Here is an 18,011-nt window from a genome sequence, read left to right as displayed (position 1 = left end):
CAGCCATCTTCAAGGCACATCACCTTGACTTCTCCCACAAGTTAGGTTCTTTTGTCTTTCTTCTGCCTCTTGGTCAACTTCATCAGAAGCTGCTTCCTCCTTCCTCATGTTACTTGTTCTGAGTTAGCTCTTGAAACAAGATTGTCCAATCATGCCAGTTCAGGCATGGATGTGTTCGAGTGTGGTGCGGTAGAGTTAGGTTGGATCTGGAATCAGAGTCTGTGTTCAAATGATGTCTCTGTTACTTAGGTCCTCTGTAACCTGGGACAAATATTTAACCTCTCTGGGGCCTTAGTTTTCTTCTCTGTGAAAAAGGAAGGAATTGTACTAGATGATCTCTAAAGTCTTTTCATGTTTGACTCCATGACTTTAGGGAGATAATGTGGTATCGTAAAAAATCTATAGAAATTAGAGTCAGTATTTATGTTTAAATCCAATCTCTGTCATTATTGTGTTTGTCCTTCGTTCTCTAAGTGGACTGTGACATCAGGGATTGATGATGTGACTTGCAGTTGACTTGGATTTGAGTGAGGGAGGGCTGTGAAAGGTCACCAGCCTTACTTTCTCCTGCAGAGCTATCTGGGTCCAGTGGTCTGATATTCATCAGGATAACTGGAGATGGCCCAGGATACAAGGTGAGACTCTGGGCCTTTAGGCTAAGTTTTTTTCAGGTTCTCACTTTGAGTGAGGTAATGCCATTCAGTGAATAGGCCTCTTTAAGAAGTGAGTCATGGAATGGTCCCTTTTATCAGAAAAAAAAAATCAAACTGGGTTGCTGGACAAGAGAAACAGTTGATATTTACCATTTACATTCACGCTGTGCTAGTGGGGCTGTGACCTATTGTTGTCCAATCTATGAGCTCTAGTCTTTGATAAAGAAATCTAGCCAATAAACCCCAAGTTAGAGGTAGCTTTCAGCCAACAAAATGTCTCTCTCATTAAGTTACTTCATCTTGCTGGGTTCTAGTTTCCTCATTTATCAAATGAGATTGGTTTAGAATGGCCCAAACTCTATGATTCTACTTTATTATATGGTGTGGGCTCCAGCCAGGCCTCCTGGCTTGTACCTATCCTTATTCCATGGCTGCTCTCACCAGCTCTCTTTTTCAAGTAACACATTAGTTTATTTCAAAAGGTATAGTCACAGATATACAAACTTATACCTCCTCAATACTGGGAAGCATAATCCTCTTTGCACTGCCTCCATTTCTGGAAGAGGATTAGGTTCACAGCCTGGCTCGATTCCTTTATAGCAAAGTCCCAGTCCCAAGTTTAATATTCCTCATCCCTGACCTCTTGAGTCCCAGGCTCTCTGGCTTCTCAGGGTTTCCCTGCTGACCTGGCTGGCTCCACCATCCATCCTTCAATCTAGCTCCAAGGACATATTGACTTAAACTCTGAATCTGAGGACAAACAACAAAGAACAGGAATAAGCAGCCCAGGTCCATTTCATGGAGAAAGGTAAAAGGATAGTAGAATGGAAGCTTTTTGAGGGAAGCTGCCATTTTCTTTTTGTCTTTATTTCCAGCTGAACATGGTGCCTTGCACTTAGACGAGGCTTATTGAGTTGAATGGTTGCTACGATCTGACCAGCACAGAGCACAACAGGATAATTACTTCCCATGATTTGTACATTACAGAAGAAACATGATCTTTGAGATAATTTTGTCCTTTCAGCAGGCTTGATGAATGGATGGGACAGCCATCCTGTTTACGTAGATTGTCAGAATGAGTTTAGCTCCCTTGAGGTCACTGGTGCAGAAAACATTTTTCTTTGCCCATCAAGACACTGAGGATGTTGAGTGACCACCATGTGACTAAAGGTCTGTTTGTATGATATGAATGTGGTAAAATCAGATGATGCTGAAAAATTCCACCTTTTTGATTCATCACAGACAGTGAAAAGATAGAGTTAGGCAAATATTCCTGAGGGGAATCTTAATTCCTAACTCCAAAGACTTCCAATCTATTGCCAAATCTTGTCATTTTTTTCCTTCATAACACTTTTTTTTACATGCCCTTTCTCTCTTCTGGTGCTATCACCACCCTTTGGCAGGCCCTTATCACCTTTGTTGTTGTTGCTCAGTCATTTGTCAGTCATGTCTGACTCTTCGTGAGCCCATCTGGGGTTTTCGTGGCAGAGATACTGCAGTGGTTTGCCATTTCCTTCTCCAGTTCATTTTCCAGATAAGGAACCTGAGGCCAACAGGGGTAGGTGATTTGCCCAAAGTTACACAGCTAGTAAGTGTCTGAGACTTGATTTAAACTCAGGAAGATGAATCCTCCTGACTCCAGGTCTGGCATTCTTATCACCTTACTTCTTAACTACTGCCATAGCCTACTGGTTGGTCTCCCTGTCTCAAGTCTCTCTCTCTCTCTATTCCAATCCATCCTCCACTCAGCTGCCAAAGTGATCTTTGAATTGGTTTGACCATGTCATCTACTACTTAATAAATCCCAATGGTTCCCTATTACCTCCCTGAAAAAATCCCTCATAACCTGGCCTCTTCCTACCTTTAGCCTTCTCCACATATTCTATTGTCCTGTGATGCTGGATTATGTGTACTCTGCACATTGGGCACACCATATCCACCATATATATTGGTGCCTTTTCACTGTATGTCTCTCATACTTAGAATAATCCTCCTCCTCACCTCTACCTCCTGTCTACTATGGCTTCCCTTAAGACTCAGCTCAAATCCTTCTCTCTGCAGGAGGCCTTTTCTAGTGTCTTCTTCCCACCCTCCTCTCCTCGCCCTACCCCCTGGCCCCCTCCTCCTCTCACCCCGCCCTCCATGCCTTCCTTCCATTTATCAACATCTTACGTGTACTTAATTGTTTTATGCTGGTTTCTCCATTAGAATGCGAGCTTCTTGAGAACCGGGACTTTTTTTGTTTTCTTTCTATCCGCAACGCTTAGCACATTGCCTAGTATACAATAAGCACTAAATAAATGCTTGTTGACTGACTTGGTGACTTTATGCTTGACATTTCAGTGGCATGGTTGACCACTCTCTTCTGGATCCTCTGTCTTCTATAGGTTTTATAATATTTCTCTCTTTGTTTTCCTCTTCCCTGACTCATCATTCCTTCTTAGACTCTTCTTCTGGATTATCATTCAAATCCTGTCCTCAAACTATGGATCTTCCTCATGTTCTGGAACTATTTCTCCTTTCCCTACACTCTCAGTGGCTCCTGTGGGTTTTCATGATTATCTGTATTCAGATTTACCTGTCCAGCCCTGCTCTCTCTCTTGAACTCCAGTTCTAAATCACCCACCAGTTGTCTATTGGACATTTCCCATTGGATTTTCCATAGCTATCTTGAACTCAACATATCTAATACAAAATTAATTTTTTCTCTCTCTAAACATATCCCCTTTCCAAAGTCCAAATTTCTGTTGAGGGCATCACTTTCCTTTTAAGAGTCAATCCTTTTCTCAACCCCATAGCCATCCTTGACTTCTCACTCTCACACACTCCACATAATCATTGCTGAATCTTATCAGTTCTCCCTTCACAGCATCTCTTGCATCCATCCCTTTCTATTCACAGGTTTCCACTTAGTTCAGATTCTTGAAATCTCTCAATTGGACTATTGCAGTACCTTTCTAAATAGTCTCTCTGACTTCAGTTCTTCTTCTCTCCAATTTATCCTCCACATAGGCACCAAAGCTATATTCCAGGGCACAGGTCTGATTATGTCTGTCTTTGCTCAAAAAGGTCCAATGGTTTCTCATTTTTCCTAGGATAAAATGCAAATTCCTTATTTTGTGTCTACACTTGCACACACACTCTCTCTCTGTGCTACCTTTTGGGGCTTATTACACATGCCTCCTTCTCATGAATTCTACATTCCTTGCTTTTCCTTTTACATGACATTACAGCTCCCATCTTGCCTTTGTATTCACTGTTTCCCAGTGAAATTCACATTCTTATCTCTGCCACTTAAAATTCCTAACTTTGTTCAAGGCTCAAGTGCCACATGCTATATGAGATTTTTCCTTAACCCAGCCCCAGTTACTTGTGTCTCACCAACCCCAAACTAAGATTCTATATCCTGTGTATGTATTTTGTATTTGCTTATACACTTAAATGTTGTTTTCCTCAATAGAATGTAAGCTACTTATTGTATCCCTGGCATCTTGCACATCTTAGGGCATTGTAAGTGTTTAATAAATGCCTGTACATTGATGGGTTGGCTGTTAGCATCCTTTTGTGAGATACCACAAAGTTCAGAGATACCACAATAACACATTGGATGATTACTACCTATATGACCTTGGATAAGGCATTTAACATCTGTGAAGTCCAGTTTCCTCATTTATAAAAAGAGGGGGTTGCACTGGATGCCTTTTGTGATTCCTTCCAGATATAAATCTATCATCTTATGATTCTGTGAGAGATCAGAAAGCTGAGGAATAAAGAGAAGTTCTCTTCTCTCTGAAGAGAAATAGGAAAACAGTTGTCATTCTCAGCTAGCCAGACTACTCAGGACTCTGGAGGAAAACAACCTCATGAAAACCTCCTAAGCAAGATAGTAGATGTGCTTCTACCATCCACTAGAAGTGACAAAGACAAGGGTGATCACCATTCCCTAGAAGGGGTAGATCCTATAATAAGCCTCTTATTCTAAATTTCAGAAAAGTCACTAGTTAGAGTGAGAGTTGCCTATAGAGTATGCTATAGATCCCTTTTCAGAATGATCTTTTTAAATAATTGAATGAAATGCTAAATTTTAGAGGTTAGTGAAAACAACAATCTAATTTTTTTCCATCCAAGTTCATGGATCCCATGATATTTATTCATGGACCTTTGGGGCTCTATGGACCACAGGTTAAGAATCACTGACCTAAAGAAATGAAACTCCAAAAGAAAAATTCCCGACTTTATTGAGACATTTGGACTTTTTCAGACTTGGTATAAACTGAGAACTAATAGATATCACTTCTGTATTTCAGATAATTATTGGGGTGTGTGTGTGTGTGTGTGTGTGTGTGTGTGTGTGTGTGTGTATGTGTGTGTGACAGGGGGGACAGATCTTTGAGTAAAGGTCTAGATTGTTGGATTTATTTAGGTTTTTTAAAGGGTGCCAGGGGCAGTGAGGTGGTGTGGTGAATAGAGCACTGGCCCTGGAGTTGGGAGGACCTGAGTTCAAATCCTGCCTCAGGCACTTGACACTGTTACTAGCTGTGTGACCTTGGGCAAGTCATTTAACCCCAATTGTCTTGCCTTCTCCCCTCAGAATAAAGGATGCCAAAGTGACCATCCCTGGAGACCCTTGGGAAAAATAGCTCCATCTTCCTTCCTGTTCTTGAACCCTTCTTCCCAAACCCAGATTCCTGGGGAGACAGGAGTTTTAACTTTAAAGAAAATCTAAAGACCACAGTAGCTTCTCATCTACCTTCCAGCTAGCATATGGATAAAGAGAAGGAGTTAACTTGTCAGAAAGGAGTCTTCTTGGCAACAACCTCACCACTGGATTTAGATGAAACAAGTTGGAGCAAACGGCACGTTGGTCTCTCTTGAAAGTATGTGACCACTTCCCCATGCACTTTCATTCTGGCATTTGATTCTCAAGCTTTCTTTTGTACATTGTCTATTTCTTTTACTTTCTCCTCTCTCTTTCTCCCTTCTTTCCTTCTTCTATCCCTCTTTTTCTCCCTCTCCCCTTCTTCCTCCTCCTCCTTCTTTCCCATCTGGGACCCTCCAACTTCTTTCCTTCCTCCTCTCAAGCCTATTTGCTTTGTGCACATTAACATAAAGACAGTGTTTATGTGTGAGGGGTCCCTTCTGAAAATTTTGCATGGAGGGACTTCTCATCCTTGTGCTCAGTCATTGCTTCTGCCATATGGTTTGACACAGATAATTCATTCAGTTGGATATAATTCCGTGACTGATACCATTCTCCCTGATACTGATACAACCCACTTTATACTCTTCTGGGATGGTTTTGACCTATCAAAAAGTTTCAGCTTCCAGAATTCTTTGGAATTAGCCAGCTCCAAGAACTTATTTCCATAACAAGGTGAGAAGTGTTTTATAAGATTTCTGTTACCAGTTGCAATGTTCAGCAAGACTGTCTTATCAGAGCTGTGTACTGGGAAAATAAATTAATGAGAAGGAATTTTTCACACACCTACCAAAATGTACATATTTGAAGGAATACCTTTGGAAAAAATTGTTCCAAGCAGGCTTGGAATAACCTCTAGAGTCTGCAATATGTCCTTTTGATCCTCTTATATAGGGGCAAATATTTTTCTGTTAAGCAGAGATTTAATTTCCTGAGGTAGCCAAAAATCACAGAGAGACAAGCCTGGTAAGTGAGGTATATGATGAAACTAGGGGTTACAGGTTTTTGGTCAAAAGCAAGATGTGACTATAAAGCAAAAAGAATGTTTTTCTTGTGTGTCTTGCAAACTGGCTCTGCCAGGCTTCCTCAGCTGCCTGTGGTTGTCCAATTCTCATCATTTCTAAAATATGGATTTTGAAGCTCCCAATGGAATTCCAGCAGTGTACGTATGAGGAGCTCAGCTCAGAACAAGCCAATTTACAGCAAAGAATAAGAGTCAAGCTTAGTGGTTTTGAAGCAAAATTGTCACCATTGAGGTTTCTGAGAGCCAAGAAAGAGAATCACTGGTAATTTTCAACATGATTGAGAACTTGCTTGGCTCACTTGGGGAACAAAAAATAAATAGGTTTGATTTTATCCCTAGTGGAATAATTTTCGTGAGATGGAATTATTAGCTCTTAAATCTCAATTTGCTGCCACATTTTTCAGCTTCATGAGTCTGATGAAAATTTCTGCTTCAGAAGTGGCTCAGCTGAGGGATCATAGGCAGAGAGGACGACTTCGCTGGTGAGCAGGAAGCATCATGGTTTTAACCTGTGTGGTGTGAAAACCAGTCTCTTGGTGTTTCATCAGAGAACTTAAAGGTTTTGTTGGGTGGAATCAACCCCTTAGAAGTGGCTAAGTAATTTTTTAGGAAGCCAGCATACTGAAAAGAAAAGCCAAGGGTGAGAAATTTGCCACTTGCCTATCAAGGAAACTTCTTTGAATCCTTTTCCCACCCTAGTTAGAACTTTTCTGCCTCTGAACTTTTATAGAACGGCACTTGGGCACTTCACAAATATTATTTTATCCTCATAGCAACATTGGGTGGTACATTTTTCTCACTCCTATTTTACAGATGAGAAAATTGAAGCAAAGGTTAAGTGACTTGCCTAGGGTTACCTAGCTTAGGTCAAATTTGAACTCATATCTTCCTAACTCCAAGTTCAGCACTCTTTTCACTCACCCCCAACCTACCTAATGGAATTATGGGACATAAAGTTGAAAGGTAGGTTGTGGCAATATCAAAGGAAGTCGAGTGTCAGGGTAAAGAGTGTAGATTTTGTTCTGTAGACAATGGGCAGCTATTAAAGATTCTTTAGCAGAGAAAAGATGTTATAAAATGAGGTTTAGAAAGCTTTGCAGCGGAAGATTTTTAAGCAACGCTTCTATCAGAAACTTTGGTTTCTGCCAGACCCTAGTTGTTCACTAAACTGAAAAATTTCTTGCAATGAAATTATATTCACGTACCACATGTAGATTTAAAGCCAGAAAGGATGTTAGAAGTCATTGAGCTCACACCCCTCCTCCCTCTATTTTACAGATAAGGAAACTGATGCTCAGACAGGGTAAATAAAGTATCTAGGTAAAGAGCTTGCCCACTGAGCTAATAACATCTGAAGCAGGCTCTGAATCTAGGCCTTCCTGCTGCTCTCTCTCCACCGTGGGACGCTGCTTCTCAGGTCGGTCAGGCATTGTTCATATCATTGAATCTCAGAGTTGGAAGAATTCTTAAAGATCATTTATTTCAAGTTGTCATCTGGGCAGGAAACAATTTTCTTTAAAAACTACTGCCTTTTTTTAATGACACTTTACAGTTTGCAAAAATGCTTACACATGGTATTTCATTTGATCCTTTCAATAGCACTATGAGGTAGGTTACACGTACTGTTTACTCCTATTTTACAGGAGAAGAAATAAACATTTATAAAGATTGCAACTTCCCTATTGTCATTCAGTCAATAATTATTGGAATCAGGAGTCAGTCTCTAATGGGTCTCTAATCTCTGAGGCTCTTTGTAGCCTTCAATAATAGCACCTGTAACAAGATTAAGGAAATTGATTCTCTGTTTTTACTGTTTTCTTCATTTATTTATTTTTCTTAAGTCATGAACTTCCTTCAGAGAGGCACTTGACAAAACCAAACGTGAATTTCCTTGGTCTTAGATGCCCATTAGGGAGTTATTTCCTGTAACAGGTCTGACATGGATGGAATTGTGTGACAGGACCAGATTTCTCTCTGTGGACTTGAAAACTAGCATCTCTGTTCCCCTTCATGTTTACTTTTTAATAAGTATACCTTCTCACCATCATATTTCAGTGCACACCATCCATTATATTGGGTAATTAGGTTGACAGAGCTGCCTAAACAGCTTCACACCCATCCTGGAATGTTTTTCTCCTTTCATTTTCCCTTGATGGTTCTAAAGAAATATGATTCTCCTTCAGGCCAGTTATTACTGGTTTGAGGAAAACTGTGCCAGTGTGAGAAGTAGGCCAAGATGGTTGGTCAATCATGATTCTCACACCTCCATTGTCACTCCTAATGTCCCAGTTGTCACTGACTCCCAATGGCTTCTTGCCCAACATGAAGCTACCTCACCTAGATTTTGAGTTAAGACTAGTTGCAAAACAGAAGCTGGGGCAGTCTTAGTCATGGGAAACCTAACCTAGATGGACAGTGGCACTTGAGGCTTAACCAATGATAAACTGCACTAGTTAACTGGAAGGAATAGGAAATTCAGGTTAAATGGGAGCTCTTTGCTGCCATCTCACACAGCTCCTTAGTGCCTAGGTGGGCCCCATTCTCTGAACCTTTAATAATTTCTCTTTCTCCAAGTCAAAACTTAGAGTCTGCTTTTTGTTTGTTCTGTCTTGGATTTGTTGTCTGCTAGCTCATTGTGAATTAATCTGAGGAATTAATAATAATAACGAATGTTTGATGAACCACCCCCCAAGTAAGGGATGGGGTTTAACCCAGTAAAAAGGCACATGTCTCTTAGAGGTCCTGAAGGAAAGGATTTCATACTCATTGATAGAGGAGCACAGTGTTTTGAAAAGGAGGAGGGATTTTTCAGCATTTTCTAAACTACACCAATCAAATCCCTTGCAAAGAGCATTTATTGAGCTACCACATGTGACCATCTTGGTCTTCAAGTTCAGCCTTTTGACTGAATCCAAACTTCACAGAATAAATCCCCTTAATAAAAGGATTCGTTCTGTAAAACTTGGACTCAGCCAAAGAGCCTCACTTGAGGACCTAGAGTGCTACATGTGACCTCGAGGCCACAGGTTCCCCACTTCTGGTAAACATTCTTAGTCTCTTTCTGTCTGGTCATTATTTTTATCAACAACTTAAATAAAGGCATATGTGTCATGTTTACTAAACTTACAGCTGACACAAAACCAGGAAGGATAGATAGCAAGGCAAATGACAGAGTCAAGATCCACATAGGCCTCGATGTGCTAAAGTAATGGATCAGATCTACTAATAATATATTTATTTATAATTAAATTTCAAGCCCTACCTTTGTGTTCAAAATATAAATTTTTTCTTCTCATGGTCTTCTCATCAGACTTTGAATGGTATAGTTTTAAAAATTCTCAGCATCCTTGATGCCCTCCACCAGACATGATCCTGCCTACAATAGTCCTTTGTAAAATGTGACAACAGAACTGAATGCAATACCTCAAAGGTGGTCTGGCCAGTGTGAGGGAAACACTTCTGAATAGTGTTCATGACAGCCTGTACTAGGATGGTAGCAGATGGACCTCGCAATAGGAATTGGATGTGAGAAATGTTCTGAGGTAGGAACCAATAGGGCCTGGTAACTGATCAAATATGAGAGGTGGGAGAAAGGGGAACTGAAGATAATCAATCAAGCCACAATGCTAATCAACTTCCTAGTTCTCTCTCTCTCTCTCTTGCTAAAGAATTTATGATTCTTTGTATCTTATTTATTTCTCCCCCTCCCAATTACATGTAAAGACAACTTTTAATGTACATATTTAATTTGGAGTTTCAAATTCTCTCCTTCTCCTTCCATGAATGGTACACAGTGTAATATAGGTTGTACATGTGTGATCATGGAAAACATATTTCTATATTAGTCATTTTGTGAAAGAAAACAGAGAGAGAGAGAGAGAGAGAGAGAGAGAGAGAGAGAGAGAGAGAGAGAGAGAGAGAGAAATAGTTTGCTTCAGTCTGCATTCAGATTCCGCATGACATCTCTTTTAACACAGCATAGCATATCTTTAGCCTTTTTGGTTGCCAGTTCATACTGTTGACTAATAATGAGTTTACAATCTTATTTAAAAAAACCTAACAGAACGTTTTCATCATGACAATTCTCTAGTCATATCTTTCTCATTCTATATTTCTGAAGATTATATTTTGAACACAAGGGTAGGGCTTGAAATTGAATTATAAATAAATATATCATTAGTAGATCTGATCCATTACTTTAGCACATCAAGGTCTATGTGGATCTTGACTCTGTCATTTGCCTTGCTATCTATCCCTCCTAGCTTTGTGTCATCAGTAAATTTAATAAACATGACATTTAATAAACATGACATTTAATAAACATGAAATTTAATAAACATGACACGTATGCCTTTATCTAAGTTGTTGATAAAAATGTTGAGAAGAGCAGATGTGAGGATAGATCCATGGGACATTCCATTAGATAACTTCCTTCCAAGTCCATTAATTATTGCTTTTTGGCTCCAGTCATTCAATAAATATGGAATCCACACAACTATACTGTCATCTTTACTATGTCTCTCCAACTTCTCCACAAGGCTATAACATGGACTACCTTGTTAAGTGACTTGCTGAGCTCCACATATACTATGTCTATGGCATTCCTTTGATCTAGTAGTAAAATGACCCTTTTTAAAAAGGAAATTAATCTATCATTACCTAATATTAATTAATACTTAATAATTATCTATTATTACTTGAGGAATGCATGCCAGTTCCATGGGCACAACTTGTCTAAGTTTGTCTCTTTAAAATATAATCTAGAAATCTACCAGGAATCAAAATCATGCCTAGTACTCTACAATTTGAATAATTTGTCTTCTTATCTATTTTGAAAATTGGGGCATTTGTTTGTCTCCAGTCCTATTGCACCTTTCTTGTCCATGATTTTAAGAAATCAAACACAGTGACTCAACAATCACATTCATGTATTCTTAAACTTTCCTGTGTTGTATTTGTCTAGGTCTGATGACATAAATTTATTTAATGCAAAGTAGGTACTCTCAATCAACCTGACTTATCTAGTATTTGAACTGTCTCTTAACTGGTTTTGTTTGATTCTCCTCATTCTGAAGTTTTTTCTTAATAGAACAAAATAAGAATTGAGTAGTTATGTCTTCCTTCTTATTCTTTGTCATCATCTCACAAACTGATACAGTAATTTTATGTTTTCCTTCATTCTCCTTTGGATCTCAACAGATTCAAAAAAATTCCATTTGTTGTCCTTAGTATTCATGGCCAGCCTCAGATCATTCTCAACTTTAAGGTTCCTGAAAATATTATTTTAGGATCATATTATTCCTTTGTATTTGTGCTCAGTCTTGCCCTTCCTTCCATCTTCCTCATGTCTTTCAACAATCTAAGCTGGTCTATGAGATTTATTACTGTATTTTTTCTTGGATATTGCCTATTTGAGTGATTCAGTTTCTCATGTCATATATACTGCTCTTTGTGATACATGACTTGTAGGATATATGTGGGAAATTTTCTTCTTTCCTTTATGTTTTCAGTTTAAAGCTCTTTTGATCAGATTTACAAATCCCTAGGCAAACATTTTTTTGAATATCATTATACATACTCCATCCCTGGCCAACAACCTGTCATTACAATATTTTAAGTTGTGTTCCAAAAGTCCAAATCCCATTCTCAGATAGCATTTTCTTAACTATCTGGATCTCTTGAAACCTTTACATTCTGAAAGAAAAGAGAATAAAAGTCATCCTATTTAAAGATCATGGGATAGTAGATGTAGAGTTAAAAAGAATCTCTAGAGTCAAGTAGTTCAGCCCCCACCCCATTTTAAGTATGAGGGAATTAGGGCTAAGAAATACCTTGCTACAAGTCACATAAGGAGTAAATGGTACATCCTGGATATGAATACAACACTTGGGCTTCTAAGGCTTTCAGTGACTTATCAAGGACCTTTATAATGACTAGCAATGTTTATGAAAAATCTTCCAGCAATGTCATTTGGTTCCATATGAACTGTAAGAAATAGATAAATGTTTAATGCAGATTTAATGCATCTGGAGACTCTTTCTTACATCCCAGAAACACACCATGGAGAGAGAGCCTACTCTTTGACTATTCATGTAGGTTTAGGAAATACCCCTACACTCTGGATTCTGTTTTTATACAAATTGAATTCAATCTTGGAGGTGACCCCTACAGACATATTTCTTTGACTTTTTTTGTCCTTACCCTGAGTTTCTTCTGGAACTCTTTAAATGTTCATTGTTGTTATCATTCAGTCATTCAGTCATGTCAGACTCTATGTGACCCTTTGTCCATGGGGTTTTCTTGGCAAAGATACTGGAGTGGTTTGCCCTTGCCTTTTCCAGTATGTCCCCATTTTATAGAATCGAAACTGAGGTAAAATATTGGTTGAGTGATTTGACCAAGGTCACACAGCTATCAACTGTCTGAGGCCATATTTGAACTCAGAGCTTCCTGACTCCAAGCCAAGTACTCTATCCACTGTACCACCTAGAGGCCCCTTAGGTCTTCATTGATATGGGTAAAAAATTTCCCTCATTCTTATTATTCAAGGTAATAATACATTCTAGCCATAGGACAACCCACAGAAATGTAAAGCAACTTACAGAATCAACAATAGTTAATAATGATTAATAATATAATTCTCCTCTTTTTGGTGAATCCACTTTCATCTCAGTCTAAACGGGTCTCTGGGCTTAAAGGTTTGGTCTGCCTATGAAAGGGAAACAACTTTGAAGTTTTTAAAGAGGCAATCCCCTTACCATTACACCTATACTTTTATGGTAGTAGAGAGAGGTCTGAGTTTTTACTATTCTTGTGTTATGGCTTTCTTTAACTCTAGGGCCAAGTGCTTGAGCTTTGTCTCTCCAGGAATCTGACGCTGTCCAATAACTTGGCCTTCTCTCTTCAGAAGGCTGTGTTTACCTATGAACCTAGGTCCAATGGTCTCATCTGAGAGCAGCCACTTTCCTGGGACCCCATGGTTAAGAAATTCTGTCACTGGCTCTTGCTACCATCTCTGAAGCTATGCTGGGAAGAAATAAAACACATTCCATGTTTTCTACTCTCTCTCCAAGGATGCTATTAGCATCTTAGGTCCTACTCTTTCTGATAATCCAAAACTCTGTTTCTGACTGAATACTTTCCTTTTACAGGTCCAGTAAAAAGATAGTGGTGGTGATGGGTCTGTTCTGTGAGAGCTTGGGCCAGATGATTTGTCATAGATTTAGAGATTTAATCATTCATTCTTAGTGAGGTATGATTGGATTAACAAATACCCAGAGCTGGGAGGTAACCTTAACGTTCTTGGCAACATATTAATACCAACTATTATGACATTTTTACTCCTTCAACCAATATTGGATGGCTAGTCCTGGCATTCTGAGGCTTCTCATCACTGTTTCTTGGTGTACAAGAAGCTGTTTCCTTCTCTGGGGGTCCTATTTCACCCTCCATGAGAATTGTTTCAAACCTGTTATAGAGGCACAAAGGTTCGCTGACCCATCTTCTCTTTCTTCCTTAAGTTCTATTTTTCTATTTTCTAACCTCCCAGCACACATTAGGATTCATTTTTACCTCTATAGATTTCATTTCCTATTTTGTTTTCCTTTTAGAGCTCTTCTTTCATTCAATTAAAGAAATTCTTGTTTCCCCTGATGGAGATGTTCATGTACAGAGTCATGCCTTTCAACTACTCCAATTTTTTCCCTAATAAGGAGATCATTCTGCTTCTGTTACTCAGCCTTCATATAAACTTAAACCTAGTACAAGATCACATGAAAATTCTTCTTGTCCTGCACACTTGCCAGAACTGAAATCTTTACTGCTGTGATGCTCAGTGCTTACTCTTACTCTCTAATTGCTAATTCCCAGTCACTAATGGAGTGAAACGGGACTGTGTGCTTGCTCCCATGCTTTTTAGCATGATGTTTCAGTCATGTTGTCAAAAACTGTCTTTTTAAAAATTTATTTATTTATTTTTAGTTTTCAACATTCATTTCCATAAGATTTTGAGTACCAGATTTTCTCCCCATCTCTCCCCTCTCCCTATCCCAAAACACTGTGCATTCTGATTACCCCTTCCACCAATCTGCCCTCTCTTCTTTCACACCCCTCCCTTCCCTTATCTCCATCTTCTCTCTTTTCTTGTAGGGCAAGATAGATTTCTATAGCCCATTACCTGTATTTCTTATTTCCCAGTTGCAAGTAAAAACAATTCTCAACATTCATTCCTAAAACTTTGAGTTCCAACTTCTCTCCCTTCCTTCCTCCCCATCCATCCCCACTGAGAAGGCAAGCAATTCAATATAGGATATATATATATATATATGTAGTTTTGCAAAGGACTTCCATAATAATCATGTTGTAAAAACTAATTATATTTCCCTCCATCCTATCCTGCCCCCTATTTATTCCATTCTCTCTTTTGAACTTGTCCCTACCCTAAAGTGTTTACTTCTAATTACTCCTTCCTCCCATTTGTCCTCCCTTCGATCATCCCCCCCACCCCACTTATCCCCTTCTCCCCTACTTTCCTATAGTGTAAGATGATTTTCATACCGGATTGAGTGTGCATGTTGTTTCCTCTTTAAGCCAAAGGTGATGAGAGTAAGCTTTACTTTTCGCCTCTCACCTCCCCCTTTTTCTCTTCCATTGAAAAAGCTTTTTCTTGCCTCTTTTATGAGAGATAATTTTCTCCATTCCATTTCTCCCTTTCTCCTCCCAATATATTCCTCTCTCACTCCTTAATTTTATTTCTTTAGATATCATCCCTTCCTATTCAACTCACCCTGTGCCCTCTGCCTATATACATATATATGTATATAATCCCTCCAACTACCCAAATACTGAGAAAAGTTTCAAGAGTTACAAATATTATCTTTCCATGTAGGAAAGCAAACAGTTCAACTTTAGTAAGTGCCTCATGAAGTCCTTGCTTGAGATGAACTGCCAAGCATTGAAACTATGCTTCAGAGAGTGCAACTCTGATGGACTGGGCATGTTGTTTGAATGCAAAATGTACGCTTGCCTAAAAGACTATTTTATGGAGAATTCAATGGGGCAGGGGACCACATGGTGGCCATAAGAAGCGATACAAGGACACTTTCAAGGTCTCTCTTGAGAACTTTAGTTTTGACTGTGGAATATGGGAGACATTGGCACAGGACAGCTCAGCATGATGTGCCCACGTCAGAAAGATGCTGTGCTCTATGAGCAAAGCAGAACTGAGACAGCACAAAGTAAATGTAGGATGTGCAAATTTGCAGTAACTACCCCAAATATTCACACAGACTATCTGTGCCCAACCTGTGGTAGAGCATTCCGACCTCATATTGGTCTGATCAGTCACAGCTGGACACACTGAAAATTCACTTTATCATGGTGATGTCATTTTGGTCCTCTTCGATTACAGACAACAACTGACCAATCAATTGCTAATTTCTGTAGCAAACTGTTGCAACTGGGTACTGTACCAGGAGCAAGTCCTTCCTCCCACCCTCTTATTTCTCTCCCCTATTTCTGGGCTTTTCTTGATTTTTTTTTCTCTTTGAAATTTTGCTATATCCTTAGCAGATTACTGCCAATATTCTAATTCAAACAATGGCTGTCTTCTGCTATTGTCTAAGAGAAGGTCTCTGTGAAATTTCCACTTTAAGTTCCTTGTGGCTATTTTATTTCTCTCATCTTGTCTCACCATTGGTTAATCTTACAATACTGTCCACCTATGTTTTGGTTAAGGCAACTAGGTGACACAGTGGATAGAGTGCCAGGCTTGGAGTCAAGAATACCTGAGTTCAAATCTGGCTGCAGGCACTTACTAGCTGTGTGACTCTGCTTCAGTTTCCACATCTGTAAAACGAGCTAGGAAACCATTCCAGTATCTCTGCCAAGAAAACTTCAGATAGGGTCAGAAAGACTTGGATGTGACTGAATAATAACAGAAATATGTTTTGGCTTTTTATTGTCCCAGGGTCTTCAATTAGAATGTTGATGTGTGGAGAGCATCCTTTTCCTGAAATGCTTCTTAGGCTGAGTATAGAATAGGATAGTATAGGATAAACTGATCTTGGATTTCCAGATAGACCATTTAACTTGGCACAGAGGAATCCCCTAATGTTGGTTAGTCTTATCACAGATAGGTGCCACTGCTTGTAATAGAGTTTTGATAACTCTGTGACAAACTACCTCCACCGTTAGAAAAACAACTTAAAGTATATGTCCTACATTTTAGAGTTTTAAAAATGGTGACTATAGAAACCTTTGAAGTCTCTCAAGAACTTTCTAGGGCCCCATGGACTAGTCTGTAAATGAAATTAGTTTCAGGTGCTCCTGTATACAATATAGCAATTTTTTTCACATCTAAAGTTTGTAAAAGCCTATTATTTCTGAATCTCAAATAATTTTTCTTTCATCATCTCCAAATTACACTTGCATTTTAAGAACATAGACTTAGTGCTAGAAGGGAACTTGGAGGTCATTGAATGTAACACTTTTGTTTTACAGATGAGGAAACTGAGGCCTAGAGAGAAGTTAAGTGACTTGCCTAGGGTTGTCTTCCTATAACAACACATTGTTCACAGATGCATTTGAGGACTGTGTTTGAAAGCCACCACTACAAGTGTTCCAATTTATAAGTTAAATGTGTGGTTCTTCTTCTTTTTCTCCTCCTCCTCCTCCTCTATGCCTGGATATGGAATAATATAAAAAATAAAAGGGAGAAACATTATTGCAGCTACCACCCATAAAGTTAGTATCTAAATATTTACTTACAGCTGACTTTAAGTCAGGAAGATTTGGTCTCAGGTCCTGACACATATTGGATATAAGACCAGGGAAAATCACTTCAACTTTCAGTGCCCCAGATAACTAAGACTCTCCCTATCTGTCTCTGTCTCTGTCTCTGTCTCTGTCTCTGTCTCTCTGTCTCTCTCTCTCTCTCTCTCTCTCCATATATGGATGTGTATATACATATACATACATACATGCATATACATATATTTTATATATATATAATATTTATAAAACAAGTGCTAATCCTCATTAGTAGAGATTATTTCCTCATTTAAAGTGCCCTACACCAATGAAACCGCATATTCAGAATTTAGAATCTATCTACCTGTCCATTCATCTATCTGTCTATCTTTGTCTCTCCATTCATCATCCTCCTATATTTAGCACCTCTCAATCTCTATGTCTGTATGATTCATCTACACCTATCTTTTATATCTATCATCAATTTATATCTCTATCAATTATTTATATATCATCTATATTTACCATCAATCTGTATCTCTATAATCATCTATAGCTATCTCTATCTATAGTTGTTTATGTATCTCTGTTATCTCTGTCATCTATCTATCTAATTACCTACCCACCTATATATCTAATGTCCAGACTTGCAAATTCATCCATATAGGTAACTCTCAATGAGGAAAGACCATCCACCAAAGCAGAGTCACAACTATTCTGCATCTTTACTGTCTTAGAGAACTTCCTGAGGCCCTGAGAATTGAAGTGACTTTCTCAGTGTCATCTGGTCAATATGCGTTCAGGGGAGTGGCTTGACTCCAGGTCTTCCTGCCTGGGAGGTCAGCTCTCTATCTACTCTACCATGTTTCTTTTCACTCTATAGACA

Source organism: Notamacropus eugenii, chromosome 4 (assembly GCF_028372415.1).
Source record: "Notamacropus eugenii isolate mMacEug1 chromosome 4, mMacEug1.pri_v2, whole genome shotgun sequence".
Taxonomy (NCBI): domain Eukaryota; kingdom Metazoa; phylum Chordata; class Mammalia; order Diprotodontia; family Macropodidae; genus Notamacropus; species Notamacropus eugenii.
Note: the sequence above shows the minus strand (reverse complement) of the source record.